Source organism: Ranitomeya variabilis, chromosome 4, assembly GCF_051348905.1.
Source record: "Ranitomeya variabilis isolate aRanVar5 chromosome 4, aRanVar5.hap1, whole genome shotgun sequence".
NCBI classification, from domain to species: Eukaryota; Metazoa; Chordata; class Amphibia; order Anura; family Dendrobatidae; genus Ranitomeya; species Ranitomeya variabilis.
Window position 1 is genome coordinate 739829567 of NC_135235.1, and position 16280 is coordinate 739845846.

At 55.6% G+C, this 16280-nt stretch overlaps 1 protein-coding gene across 1 annotated transcript in view; it reads right to left on the reverse strand.

The window, feature by feature from the left end:
• Positions 1 to 9133, reverse strand: part of LOC143768034 (uncharacterized) — a 47433-nt gene extending 38300 nt beyond the window's left edge. The window contains exon 1 of the mRNA XM_077256687.1: positions 9048 to 9133. The gene's annotated coding sequence lies outside the window, so the exon portion shown is untranslated. The remainder of the gene's footprint in view (positions 1 to 9047) is intronic.
• Between the last annotated feature and the right edge of the window lie 7147 nt (positions 9134 to 16280).

A 16280-nucleotide genomic window follows, 5' to 3' on the forward strand; every position in this document is an offset into this window, starting at 1 on the left:
CGCACTCCACATAGAGAATAATTGAGCATCCAGCACCGACCTCCACCCGCAGAGCCGCACATAGAGAATAATGGGGCCTCCACACGCAGAGCCGCACTCCACATAGAGAATAATGGAGCCTCCAGCACCGACCTCCACCCGCAGAGCCGCACTCCACATAGAGAATAATGGAGCCTCCAGCACCGACCTCCACCCGCAGAGCCGCACTCCACATAGAGAATAATGGAGCCTCCAGCACCGACCTCCACCCGCAGAGCCGCACTCCACATAGAGAATAATGGAGCTTCCAGCACCGACCTCCACCCGCAGAGCCGCACTCCACATAGAGAATAATGGAGCCTCCAGCACCGACCTCCACCCGCAGAGCCGCACTCCACATAGAGAATAATGGAGCCTCCAGCACCGACCACCCGCAGAGCCGCCCTCCACATAGAGAATAATGGAGCCTCCAGCACCGACCTCCACCCGCAGAGCCGCACTCCACATAGAGAATAATGGAGCCTCCAGCACCGACCTCCACCCGCAGAGCCGCCCTCCACATAGAGAATAATGGAGCCTCCAGCACCGACCTCCACCCGCAGAGCCGCCCTCCACATAGAGAATAATGGAGCCTCCAGCACCGACCTCCACCCGCAGAGCCGCACTCCACAGAGAGAATAATGGAGCCTCCAGCACCGACCTCCACCCGCAGAGCCACACTCCACATAGAGAATAATGGAGCCTCCAGCTCCGACCTCCACCCGCAGAGCCACACTCCACATAGAGAATAATGGAGCCTCCAGCACCGACCTCCACCCGCAGAGCCGCACTCCACATAGAGAATAATGGAGCCTCCAGCACCGACCTCCACCCGCAGAGCCGCACTCCACATAGAGAATAATGGAGCCTCCAGCACCGACCTCCACCCGCAGAGCCGCACTCCACATAGAGAATAATGGAGCCTCCAGCACCGACCTCCACCCGCAGAGCCGCACTCCACATAGAGAATAATGGAGCCTCCAGCACCGACCTCCACCCGCAGAGCCGCACTCCACATAGAGAATAATGGAGCCTCCAGCACCGACCTCCACCCGCAGAGCCGCACTCCACATAGAGAATAATGGAGCCTCCAGCACCGACCTCCACCCACAGAGTCACAATCCACATAGAGAATAATGGAGCCTCCAGCACCGACCTCCACCCTCAGAGCCGCACTCCACATAGAGAATAATGGAGCCTCCAGCACCAACCTCCACCCGCAATGGAGCCTCCAGCACCGACCTCCACCCGCAGAGCCGCACTCCACATAGAGAATAATGGAGCCTCCAGCACTGACCTCCACCCGCAGAGCCACACTCCACATAGAGAATAATGGAGCCTCCAGCTCCGACCTCCACCCGCAGAGCCACACTCCACATAGAGAATAATGGAGCCTCCAGCTCCGACCTCCACCCGCAGAGCCACACTCCACATAGAGAATAATGGAGCCTCCAGCACCGACCTCCACCCGCAGAGCCGCACTCCACATAGAGAATAATGGAGCCTCCAGCACCGACCTCCACCCTCAGAGCCGCACTCCACATAGAGAATAATGGAGCCTCCAGCACCGACCTCCACCCGCAGAGCCGCACTCCACATAGAGAATAATGGAGCCTCCAGCACCGACCTCCACCCGCAGAGCCGCACTCCACATAGAGAATAATTGAGCATCCAGCACCGACCTCCACCCGCAGAGCCGCACATAGAGAATAATGGGGCCTCCACACGCAGAGCCGCACTCCACATAGAGAATAATGGAGCCTCCAGCACCGACCTCCACCCGCAGAGCCGCACTCCACATAGAGAATAATGGAGCCTCCAGCACCGACCTCCACCCGCAGAGCCGCACTCCACATAGAGAATAATGGAGCCTCCAGCACCGACCTCCACCCGCAGAGCCGCACTCCACATAGAGAATAATGGAGCCTCCAGCACCGACCTCCACCCGCAGAGCCGCACTCCACATAGAGAATAATGGAGCCTCCAGCACCGACCACCCGCAGAGCCGCCCTCCACATAGAGAATAATGGAGCCTCCAGCACCGACCTCCACCCGCAGAGCCGCCCTCCACATAGAGAATAATGGAGCCTCCAGCACCGACCTCCACCCGCAGAGCCGCACTCCACAGAGAGAATAATGGAGCCTCCAGCACCGACCTCCACCCGCAGAGCCACATTCCACATAGAGAATAATGGAGCCTCCAGCTCCGACCTCCACCCGCAGAGCCACACTCCACATAGAGAATAATGGAGCCTCCAGCACCGACCTCCACCCGCAGAGCCGCACTCCACATAGAGAATAATGGAGCCTCCAGCACCGACCTCCACCCGCAGAGCCGCACTCCACATAGAGAATAATGGAGCCTCCAGCACCGACCTCCACCCGCAGAGCCGCACTCCACATAGAGAATAATGGAGCCTCCAGCTCCGACCTCCACCCGCAGAGCCGCACTCCACATAGAGAATAATGGAGCCTCCAGCACCGACCTCCACCCGCAGAGCCGCACTCCACATAGAGAATAATGGGGCCTCCAGCACCGACCTCCACCCGCAGAGCCGCACTCCACATAGAGAATAATGGAGCCTCCAGCACCGACCTCCACCCGCAGAGCCGCACTCCACATAGAGAATAATGGGGCCTCCAGCACCGACCTCCACCCGCAGAGCCGCACTCCACATAGAGAATAATGGAGCCTCCAGCACCGACCTCCACCAACAGAGCCGCACACCACATAGAGAATAATGGGGCCTCCAGCACCGACCTCCACCCGCAGAGCCGCACTCCACATAGAGAATAATGGAACCTCCAGCACCGACCTCCACCCGCAGAGCCGCACTCCACATAGAGAATAATGGAGCCTCCAGCACCGACCTCCACCCGCAGAGCCGCACTCCACATAGAGAATAATTGAGCATCCAGCACCGACCTCCACCCGCAGAGCCGCACATAGAGAATAATGGAGCCTCCAGCACCGACCTCCACCCGCAGAGCCGCACTCCACATAGAGAATAATGGAGCCTCCAGCTCCGACCTCCACCCGCAGAGCCACACTCCACATAGAGAATAATGGAGCCTCCAGCACCGACCTCCACCCGCAGAGCCGCACTCCACATAGAGAATAATGGAGCCTCCAGCACCGACCTCCACCCGCAGAGCCGCACTCCACATAGAGAATAATGGAGCCTCCAGCACCGACCTCCACCCGCAGAGCCGCACTCCACATAGAGAATAATGGAGCCTCCAGCACCGACCTCCACCCGCAGAGCCGCACTCCACATAGAGAATAATTGAGCATCCAGCACCGACCTCCACCCGCAGAGCCGCACATAGAGAATAATGGGGCCTCCACACGCAGAGCCGCACTCCACATAGAGAATAATGGAGCCTCCAGCACCGACCTCCACCCGCAGAGCCGCACTCCACATAGAGAATAATGGAGCCTCCAGCACCGACCTCCACCCGCAGAGCCGCACTCCACATAGAGAATAATGGAGCCTCCAGCACCGACCTCCACCCGCAGAGCCGCACTCCACATAGAGAATAATGGAGCTTCCAGCACCGACCTCCACCCGCAGAGCCGCACTCCACATAGAGAATAATGGAGCCTCCAGCACCGACCTCCACCCGCAGAGCCGCACTCCACATAGAGAATAATGGAGCCTCCAGCACCGACCACCCGCAGAGCCGCCCTCCACATAGAGAATAATGGAGCCTCCAGCACCGACCTCCACCCGCAGAGCCGCACTCCACATAGAGAATAATGGAGCCTCCAGCACCGACCTCCACCCGCAGAGCCGCCCTCCACATAGAGAATAATGGAGCCTCCAGCACCGACCTCCACCCGCAGAGCCGCCCTCCACATAGAGAATAATGGAGCCTCCAGCACCGACCTCCACCCGCAGAGCCGCACTCCACAGAGAGAATAATGGAGCCTCCAGCACCGACCTCCACCCGCAGAGCCACACTCCACATAGAGAATAATGGAGCCTCCAGCTCCGACCTCCACCCGCAGAGCCACACTCCACATAGAGAATAATGGAGCCTCCAGCACCGACCTCCACCCGCAGAGCCGCACTCCACATAGAGAATAATGGAGCCTCCAGCACCGACCTCCACCCGCAGAGCCGCACTCCACATAGAGAATAATGGAGCCTCCAGCACCGACCTCCACCCGCAGAGCCGCACTCCACATAGAGAATAATGGAGCCTCCAGCACCGACCTCCACCCGCAGAGCCGCACTCCACATAGAGAATAATGGAGCCTCCAGCACCGACCTCCACCCGCAGAGCCGCACTCCACATAGAGAATAATGGAGCCTCCAGCACCGACCTCCACCCGCAGAGCCGCACTCCACATAGAGAATAATGGAGCCTCCAGCACCGACCTCCACCCACAGAGTCACAATCCACATAGAGAATAATGGAGCCTCCAGCACCGACCTCCACCCTCAGAGCCGCACTCCACATAGAGAATAATGGAGCCTCCAGCACCAACCTCCACCCGCAATGGAGCCTCCAGCACCGACCTCCACCCGCAGAGCCGCACTCCACATAGAGAATAATGGAGCCTCCAGCACTGACCTCCACCCGCAGAGCCACACTCCACATAGAGAATAATGGAGCCTCCAGCTCCGACCTCCACCCGCAGAGCCACACTCCACATAGAGAATAATGGAGCCTCCAGCTCCGACCTCCACCCGCAGAGCCACACTCCACATAGAGAATAATGGAGCCTCCAGCACCGACCTCCACCCGCAGAGCCGCACTCCACATAGAGAATAATGGAGCCTCCAGCACCGACCTCCACCCTCAGAGCCGCACTCCACATAGAGAATAATGGAGCCTCCAGCACCGACCTCCACCCGCAGAGCCGCACTCCACATAGAGAATAATGGAGCCTCCAGCACCGACCTCCACCCGCAGAGCCGCACTCCACATAGAGAATAATTGAGCATCCAGCACCGACCTCCACCCGCAGAGCCGCACATAGAGAATAATGGGGCCTCCACACGCAGAGCCGCACTCCACAGAGAATAATGGAGCCTCCAGCACCGACCTCCACCCGCAGAGCCGCACTCCACATAGAGAATAATGGAGCCTCCAGCACCGACCTCCACCCGCAGAGCCGCACTCCACATAGAGAATAATGGAGCCTCCAGCACCGACCTCCACCCGCAGAGCCGCACTCCACATAGAGAATAATGGAGCTTCCAGCACCGACCTCCACCCGCAGAGCCGCACTCCACATAGAGAATAATGGAGCCTCCAGCACCGACCTCCACCCGCAGAGCCGCACTCCACATAGAGAATAATGGAGCCTCCAGCACCGACCACCCGCAGAGCCGCCCTCCACATAGAGAATAATGGAGCCTCCAGCACCGACCTCCACCCGCAGAGCCGCCCTCCACATAGAGAATAATGGAGCCTCCAGCACCGACCTCCACCCGCAGAGCCGCACTCCACAGAGAGAATAATGGAGCCTCCAGCACCGACCTCCACCCGCAGAGCCACATTCCACATAGAGAATAATGGAGCCTCCAGCTCCGACCTCCACCCGCAGAGCCACACTCCACATAGAGAATAATGGAGCCTCCAGCACCGACCTCCACCCGCAGAGCCGCACTCCACATAGAGAATAATGGAGCCTCCAGCACCGACCTCCACCCGCAGAGCCGCACTCCACATAGAGAATAATGGAGCCTCCAGCACCGACCTCCACCCGCAGAGCCGCACTCCACATAGAGAATAATGGAGCCTCCAGCTCCGACCTCCACCCGCAGAGCCGCACTCCACATAGAGAATAATGGAGCCTCCAGCACCGACCTCCACCCGCAGAGCCGCACTCCACATAGAGAATAATGGGGCCTCCAGCACCGACCTCCACCCGCAGAGCCGCACTCCACATAGAGAATAATGGAGCCTCCAGCACCGACCTCCACCCGCAGAGCCGCACTCCACATAGAGAATAATGGGGCCTCCAGCACCGACCTCCACCCGCAGAGCCGCACTCCACATAGAGAATAATGGAGCCTCCAGCACCGACCTCCACCAACAGAGCCGCACACCACATAGAGAATAATGGGGCCTCCAGCACCGACCTCCACCCGCAGAGCCGCACTCCACATAGAGAATAATGGAACCTCCAGCACCGACCTCCACCCGCAGAGCCGCACTCCACATAGAGAATAATGGAGCCTCCAGCACCGACCTCCACCCGCAGAGCCGCACTCCACATAGAGAATAATTGAGCATCCAGCACCGACCTCCACCCGCAGAGCCGCACATAGAGAATAATGGGGCCTCCACACGCAGAGCCGCACTCCACATAGAGAATAATGGAGCCTCCAGCACCGACCTCCACCCGCAGAGCCGCACTCCACATAGAGAATAATGGAGCCTCCAGCACCGACCTCCACCCGCAGAGCCGCACTCCACATAGAGAATAATGGAGCCTCCAGCACCGACCTCCACCCGCAGAGCCGCACTCCACATAGAGAATAATGGAGCTTCCAGCACCGACCTCCACCCGCAGAGCCGCACTCCACATAGAGAATAATGGAGCCTCCAGCACCGACCTCCACCCGCAGAGCCGCACTCCACATAGAGAATAATGGAGCCTCCAGCACCGACCACCCGCAGAGCCGCCCTCCACATAGAGAATAATGGAGCCTCCAGCACCGACCTCCACCCGCAGAGCCGCACTCCACATAGAGAATAATGGAGCCTCCAGCACCGACCTCCACCCGCAGAGCCGCCCTCCACATAGAGAATAATGGAGCCTCCAGCACCGACCTCCACCCGCAGAGCCGCCCTCCACATAGAGAATAATGGAGCCTCCAGCACCGACCTCCACCCGCAGAGCCGCACTCCACAGAGAGAATAATGGAGCCTCCAGCACCGACCTCCACCCGCAGAGCCACACTCCACATAGAGAATAATGGAGCCTCCAGCACCGACCTCCACCCGCAGAGCCGCACTCCACATAGAGAATAATGGAGCCTCCAGCACCGACCTCCACCCGCAGAGCCGCACTCCACATAGAGAATAATGGAGCCTCCAGCACCGACCTCCACCCGCAGAGCCGCACTCCACATAGAGAATAATGGAGCCTCCAGCACCGACCTCCACCCGCAGAGCCGCACTCCACATAGAGAATAATGGAGCCTCCAGCACCGACCTCCACCCGCAGAGCCGCACTCCACATAGAGAATAATGGAGCCTCCAGCACCGACCTCCACCCGCAGAGCCGCCCTCCACATAGAGAATAATGGAGCCTCCAGCACCGACCTCCACCCGCAGAGCCGCCCTCCACATAGAGAATAATGGAGCCTCCAGCACCGACCTCCACCCGCAGAGCCGCACTCCACAGAGAGAATAATGGAGCCTCCAGCACCGACCTCCACCCGCAGAGCCACACTCCACATAGAGAATAATGGAGCCTCCAGCTCCGACCTCCACCCGCAGAGCCACACTCCACATAGAGAATAATGGAGCCTCCAGCACCGACCTCCACCCGCAGAGCCGCACTCCACATAGAGAATAATGGAGCCTCCAGCACCGACCTCCACCCGCAGAGCCGCACTCCACATAGAGAATAATGGAGCCTCCAGCTCCGACCTCCACCCGCAGAGCCGCACTCCACATAGAGAATAATGGAGCCTCCAGCACCGACCTCCACCCGCAGAGCCGCACTCCACATAGAGAATAATGGGGCCTCCAGCACCGACCTCCACCCGCAGAGCCGCACTCCACATAGAGAATAATGGAGCCTCCAGCACCGACCTCCACCCGCAGAGCCGCACTCCACATAGAGAATAATGGGGCCTCCAGCACCGACCTCCACCCGCAGAGCCGCACTCCACATAGAGAATAATGGAGCCTCCAGCACCGACCTCCACCAACAGAGCCGCACACCACATAGAGAATAATGGGGCCTCCAGCACCGACCTCCACCCGCAGAGCCGCACTCCACATAGAGAATAATGGAACCTCCAGCACCGACCTCCACCCGCAGAGCCGCACTCCACATAGAGAATAATGGAGCCTCCAGCACCGACCTCCACCCGCAGAGCCGCACTCCACATAGAGAATAATTGAGCATCCAGCACCGACCTCCACCCGCAGAGCCGCACATAGAGAATAATGGGGCCTCCACACGCAGAGCCGCACTCCACATAGAGAATAATGGAGCCTCCAGCACCGACCTCCACCCGCAGAGCCGCACTCCACATAGAGAATAATGGAGCCTCCAGCACCGACCTCCACCCGCAGAGCCGCACTCCACATAGAGAATAATGGAGCTTCCAGCACCGACCTCCACCCGCAGAGCCGCACTCCACATAGAGAATAATGGAGCCTCCAGCACCGACCTCCACCCGCAGAGCCGCACTCCACATAGAGAATAATGGAGCCTCCAGCACCGACCTCCACCCGCAGAGCCGCACTCCACATAGAGAATAATGGAGCCTCCAGCACCGACCTCCACCCGCAGAGCCGCACTCCACATAGAGAATAATGGGGCCTCCAGCACCGACCTCCACCCGCAGAGCCGCACTCCACATAGAGAATAATGGAGCCTCCAGCTCCGACCTCCACCCGCAGAGCCGCACTCCACATAGAGAATAATGGAGCCTCCAGCACCGACCTCCACCCGCAGAGCCGCACTCCACATAGAGAATAATGGAGCCTCCAGCACCGACCTCCACCCGCAGAGCCGCACTCCACATAGAGAATAATGGAGCCTCCAGCACCGACCTCCACCCGCAGAGCCGCACTCCACATAGAGAATAATGGAGCCTCCAGCACCGACCTCCACCCGCAGAGCCGCACTCCACATAGAGAATAATGGAGCCTCCAGCACCGACCTCCACCCGCAGATCCGCACTCCACATAGAGAATAATGGAGCCTCCAGCACCGACCTCCACCCGCAGAACCGCACTCCACATAGAGAATAATGGAGCCTCCAGCACCGACCTCCACCCGCAGAGCCGCACTCCACATAGAGAATAATGGAGCCTCCAGCACCGACCTCCACCCACAGAGCCGCACTCCACATAGAGAATAATGGGGCCTCCAGCACCGACCTCCACCCGCAGAGCCGCACTCCACATATATGGCTGCTCTGTGCACACAGGACCTGTGATGAGGTCACAGGAGGGGAGGAGTCAGGGGTCACATGATCAGGGGCCTCAGTGTATGCAGGACTCTGCTGTGCTGGTTGTCATGGTGCTGGATGAGGGGAAGTTTCTGTGTGGGGTCAGGAGAGGTTTACAGTGTGGATGTAGCAGAGCCGTGTGTACGAGGTGTACTGAGCGGAGCCGTGTGTGAACTACAACTACTCCTAATCTGTAATACCCCCTGCACCCCAGAATCCCATGTACTTCTCTCCCTCTGTTCTAACTGGTACGTTGCTGCTTTTCCCTGACTTTAATTCCATGTATCATACTTCAAATTTCCTAAATACAAATTGATATGTACATGCTCCTCACACCTAGCACTATTATTCCACCTCATTCTGTCTCTTTCTCCAACTTTGATGCTTAGGCTACTTTCACACTAGCGTCGCTTGCTGTACGTCGGAATGCGTCGTTTTGGAGAAAAAACGCATCCTGCAAAGTTGCCCGCAGGATGCATTTTTTCTCCATACACTTGCATTAGCGACGTATGGTCACAAGTCGCATCCGTCGTGTGACGGATGCGTCGTGTTGTGGCGGACCGTCTGCACAAAAAAAGTTCCATGTAAAGTTTTTTTGTGCGTCGTGTCCGCCATTTCCGACCGCGCATACGCGGCCAGAACTCCGCCCCCTCCTCCCCGGACATCACAATGGGGCAGCGGGTGCGTTGAAAAACTGTATCCGCTGCCCCCGTTGTGCTTAATTAACACACTGTCCGTTGGGCCGACGGTTTGCGACGGGCTAGTGTGAAAGTAGCTTAATCAAACGTTTTATTAACTGCAATCTGTTAATTACTCCCTGGTGTGAACTGTCTGCCTGCTCCTTCCTCCTCCCCTCTCTGTCTCTCTCACCTGGCTTCATTTCATGGACACTTGAATGGTATAAGTTGAATGGAGCAGTCAGATATGACCTTGGTCAGATGTGACATCTTTTAAAGGGAGTCTGTCACCCCCAAAATCGTACATGAGCTGCGGCCACCGGCATCAGGGGCTTATCTCCAACATTCTGTAACACTGTAGATAAGCCCCCGATGTTACCTGAAAGATGAGAAATAAAGGTTAGATTATACTCACCCTGGAGCGGTCCCGGTGCGGTCCGGTTCCGATGGGCATAGCTCCTCCTATCTTCTTACGATGATGTCCTCTTCTTGTCTTCTTGCCGTGGCTCCGGCGCAGGCGTACTTTGTCAGCCCTGTTGAGGGCAGAGCAAAGTACTGCAGTGCGCAGGTGCCGGGAAAGGTCAGAGATGCCCGGCGCCTGCGCACTGCAGTACTTTGCTCTGCCCTCAACAGGGCTGACAAACTACGCCTGTGCCGGAGCCACGGCAAGAAGAGGACGTCATCGTATGAAGATAGGCGCCGGACTGGACCGCGACGCCCATCGGACCCGGACCGCACTGGGACCGCCCCTGGGTGAGTATAATCTAACCCCTTTTTCTCATCTTTCAGGTTACATCGGGGGTTTATCTACAGCATTACAGAATGCTGTAGATAAGCCCCTAATGCTGGTGGCCGCAGCTCATATACGATTTTGAGGGTGACAGACTCCCTTTAAGTGTAACATTAGAAATATACCTGAATTAGTCCAGAAATCGGCCAGAAGGTAAGACTACTCACTGTCTTCTAATTTTACTTACCTTTCTTTTCTTCCCTGGCTCTTTCACCATGCTCACATTTGCCCTAACCGTTTTTGCTCCACTAATCCTCACTCTCCTTCGCGATCCCCAAACCCCTGCACCCTTGAACCAAATAACTATCTCCCCCTCTGTCTTACCTCCCCACCTCGCTTCATCTGCAGACCTGCTCCTTAACCTCACACCTCTCCTACTAAAATATAATATAACCCGACCACTCCTTCAGCCACCTGCTTTCCTTTTCTCTGCTCCTTCTCACTGCTGGCGACATATCCCACAATCCTGGCCCCTCCGACTCATACATCCCACTAATACCCCTTTACTTCTCACACTAAGAGAAACTACCGCAATCCTTCACACTTAAAATCTGTGCCATTGACCCCCACCCCCCGGCTTCCTTTCTCTGGGACACTTTGGAATGCCTGCTCCGTCTGCAACAAGCTCCACATGATCCACGATCTCTTTACTTCCTGCAACCTTTCCTTCCTGGCCCTCACTGAGACCTGACTGACGCCCGATCACATGGCCTCCCCTGCTGCATTGAGTTAGGCCATGTTCACACTTTGCGGGTGACCTCTGCGGGTTCTCCCGCAGCGGATTTGATAAATCTGCAGGGCAAAACCGCTGCAGTTATCAATGCAGATTTATCGCGGTTTGTTCCGCGGTTTCCGCTGCGGGTTTCCGCCTATACTATTGATGCTTCATATGCAGCAATATGCAGCATCAATAGTAATGTTAAAATTAAAAAAAAAGTTTATATACTCACCCTCTGACGTCCCGATCTCCTCGGCGCTGCACCCGGCGGTCCGGTTCCAAAGATGATGTGCGAGAAGGACCCTTCGTGACGTCACGGTCATGTGACCGCAACGTCACGGTCATGTGACCGCGATGTCACCGCAGGTCCTGTTCGCACAGCAACTCTGACCGGCCGGCCGCGTGCAGCGCTGAGAGGTGAGTATAACATGATTTTTTAATTTTAATTCTTTTTTTACACACAAATATGGTTCCCAGGGCCTGGAGGAGAGTCTCCTCTCCTCCACCCCGGGTACCACCCGCACATTATCCGCTTACTTCCCGCAACGTGGGCACAGCCCCATGCGGGAAGTAAGCAGTTCAATGCATTCCTATGGGTGCAGAATCGCAGCGATTCTGCACAAAGAAGTGACATGCTGCGGGTTGTAAACCGCTGCGTTTCTGCGCAGTTTTTCCCGCAGCATGTGCACAGCGGTTTGCGGTTTCCATAGGGTTTACATGTAAATGTAAACGCAATGGAAACTGCTGCGGACCCGCAGCATCAAAATCGCCGCGGTTCCGCGGTAAAAACCGCAAAGTGTGAACATGGCCTTACTGTGGCCTCCAATTTATCCACACTCTTCGCTCTGGCAACAGACATGGCGGAGGAGTGGGTTTCCTTCTTTCCAAAAACTGCTCCTTCGACCCTATCCAACCCCCACCCTCCCTTATCCTTCCTTCCTTCGAGGTTCACTCTGTGCATATCTACTCTCCCTCTAATCTCCAAATGGCTGTCATATACCGACCACCGGGCTCAGCCACTGCCTTCATTGACCACTTCGCCACCTGGCTTCTTCACTTTCTCTCTGCTGATGTCCCCACCATCACCATGGGTGACTAATATCCCTACTGACATCGGTCAGCCAACAGCCTCCAAACTCTTGTCCCTTACTTCATCCTCTGGACTTACTCAGTGGTCCTCCACAGCCATCCACACAGACGGACATACACTAGACCTCATCTTCACCCGCCTCTGTTCCCGATCTAATCTCACAACCTCTCCCTTCCCCCTATCTGACCACCATCTACTCACATTCTCATCCTTGTCCTCCTCATCCGCCCCCCATGTCCAGCCACTAGTACATCCTCGCAGAAACCTCGCACACCTAGACATTCACAGACTCTCTTCTACCTCTGTCCTCCATATCTTCACTCCATGACATGGACAGCGCCACCGCTTTCTATAGCGCCACCGCTTTCTATAACGCCACCCTCACATCAGCCATAGACTAAGTTGCCCCTCTTATGCATGGTAAAGTGCAACGAATCAATAGGCAACCCTGGCACAACAATCTCACCAAACAACTTCGACAAGCATCCAGGGTCGCGGAGCGGCATTGGAAGAAAACACACCTGCCAAATGACTTGACTGCTTTCAAACAAGCTACACTTGCCTTCAAATTAGCCCTCACCTCTGCTAAACAGACCTTATTCACAAACCTTGTATCTTCATTATCCTACAACCCAAAACAGTTCAGCACATTTAACTCTCTCCTCCGCCCACCACTCCCCTCATCTCTTCCGAGGACTTTGCCACCTACTTCAAAAATAAAATCAAAAATAAAATTGACCAAACAAGGCAAACCCTTACTGTTCCACCACCCCAACCATTCCATATACCAGACCTCTGCCCTTCCCTAATAACCACCCTCTCCAACATCACTGAAGGAGAGCTTACTCACCTCCATTCCAAATCACACCTCACCACCTGTGCGCTTGACCCCATCCCTTCCCACCTGCTCCCCAACCTCACTAACACGCTCTTTCGAGCCCTAACCCATCTCTCCAACCTATTTCTGTTACCTTTTCTTCTGTTATCTTCCCCTCTGCCTTCAAACATGCCACCATCACATCCATCCTCAAAAAAACAAACCTCGACCTAACTACTATGCCCAGCTATCGCCCCATATCACTGCTCCTGTTTGCTTAACATCTCCTTGAGCAGCATGTCCATGCTCAACTTTCCTCCCACCTCTCATCTAACTCTCTCCTTGACTACCTCCAATCTGGCTTCCGCCCCCGCCACTCCACCGAAACTGCCCTGACCAAAATTACTAATGACTTACAGCCAAAGCAGACAGTTCTCCATCCTCCTCCTTCTCGACCTGTCCTCTGCCTTCGACACAGTCGACCACTGCCTACTGCTACAAATTCTTTCTTCCCTTGGCATCAAAACCTTGCCCTGTCCTGGATTGCCTCATACCTTCCGGCCGCACATTTAGCGTTTCCCACTCCCACACTACCTCCTCATCCTGCCCTCTCTCTGTTGGTGTCCCTCAAGCCTCTGTCCTGGGGCCCCTACTTTTTTCCATCTATACCCTTTGCCTAGGACAACTCATAAAGTACTATGGCTTCCAGTACCACCTGTATTCCAATACCACCTTTCCTCATCCTCCTCCTGCTGCTTGTCCGGCCACCGGAAAGGGTGCCACTCCTCTAGTCTCTCCGACCAACAGGCCTCGAAACGCTGGCCCGTCTTCGGCCGTGCCACACATCACCTCCAGTCCTGGCGGCCGATGACACCGCGGAAAGATATGCTTTGTTTCTGCATTGTATCAGGCAATGGTGTCTCCTTGCCCGACACACTGTCTTGCTTTTCTGGGCCCCACCCATTCGTGGGCGGGGTCGCTTCCTGCTGCTCCACCCATTTCTTCTGATCAGGCTGGAAGGGCGACAGCTTCTACTTCGCCCGCAGCCATTTAGGGCAGGCATTCTTTACAGGGGGATGCGGCCTTCTCCATTTCGGAACCAAATTTCCTCTTTGACGCCCGTGAAAGGCTGCACCATCCTCATCTTTTGCGCCAACAGCCACAAGCTTCGCGGCAGCAGTCGGTGCCATCTTTAAATCTTCAACAGCCGCCATCTTTGACTCTTTCATGGTGGTCACCAATTCACAAATCTCAGGAATCCTCTCTCTCAGTCTTGCAGTTGCAGGCCTGCTGGGGTCGATCCTGCTGACTATGCCAAATGTAACAATGTGGCACGAGGTGGTAGTTGAGGGTGAGTCTATTAAGTAAACAGCCAGTGAACACCCCGGCACCTTGCACATGGAGGAATGTGTACTCACGGTGTCTGCTGGAATTCTGGTCCCATGAAGCACCACGGAGTCACAGTTCTTTCCCAGCAGTAGAACTTTCATAACAGTGAAAAGAGAAAAAATAACAGTTCCTGAGCTGTCCCTATCCAGATACTCTACTTCAGCAGCGCCCGTCCGGTTCTGGGGAGCAAACAGTCCTTTACTGGGCACTTGCACAATCCTAGTGCCCATTCCAGCTGCTCAGCAGCCCTTTGGCAGCACTTTCTCCCATCCAGGGAGTATATTATACTCCCATCAGAGGAGCACGTCCTGCCACGGGCAAACCTGCTTGGACTCTGCACCAGCAGCCGGAAATTCCTGTTCAGTCAGCCTACTGGACTTGCCGCCTTTTCTTTTAACCTCATCTAGTCCTAATCTTAACACATGCAGTACAAGTTTCACATTACAATATCAGATGTACAGACACACCACATTAATAAGACAGCAATACATAATATTAATACTTTAATATATAGCCAAAACATCAGGGCACCGCATGGGGGACACGTGCCTGACATAAAGGAGGGAGGGAGCAACCAAGGGTCCCCGCCCCCTCCTTACAGATACATGGTTGTAGTAGTGGAGGGGCTGGTGGTTTGCTACCTGACTACCTGACACTCCAAGGGTTAAATACATTTGATCTCTATGCATGTTATAAAAGGATAATACCCACTGGGGCTGCAGTTAGCTTAGACAGGGTTAACTGTAATGGCTGGCCCAGTTTGGGAGGAGGATCTAACAGTTGGGGTCAAGTCCAGAAAGACACACAGTGTGGTGAGCAGTGTGTGAAGTAGCAGTCCTAAGTCAAGAGGCTGCTGGGGACAGCTTGGACTAATACTCAGGGCAGTGGCTTGCTGAAAATACCCATCCGTGTGATTCTGTCTAATGGCCTGGGGCAACCTCAAGATGGACATTGTTGGCCTGGGTTGAACTCAGCTACAGGGAACGATGGACTCAGACTCCATGGGGCAGAAGGTATGGTAATCCGATTAAACGGTGGAGAAGACTCCCTAGAGCTAGAGAAGCCAGTGAGAGGGACATTCTACCTTTTCCGAGAACCAGGGCTGAAGTTGTATCTGGTTCCTATGGGAAAAGATAACAATCTGATGGGCCATATCCTCTACATCTGCCTGTAAATACCATAAATACTACTATTCACCAAGTCAAAGTTTGGGTGTTTTTATGACTCTTGTGTTTCCTGGATTAATAGCTTCCCTGGTTCCAGAAAAGGGATTCCTGGACTCAGAAGGAGAAGAGGCCTGCAGTCATAAAGTAAGTGTGATGCACCTAAATACACAGCAGCACTCTGGGACATGAGGTGACTGTAGGATGCCAAAGTGAGTGGGAGCAAAAGCTTTCCCATGACTACCTGGCTTGGGCATCTTACATGGTAATGCCTATGCCCTCTCGAGAGTCCTGTATCTGTAATAGAAGGTGCAGGTAAGAAGGCCTCCTGTGTGTTATGTCCAGACTGAGCTGTATACTGGATGCTCTCCAGCCTGTGTGTCCTGGACTGTCTTCTAAGTGCCATTGTTGGAACTGTTTACTTTGCCTGCACTGAAAGGTCATTTATTTTCCGGTGCTTGTC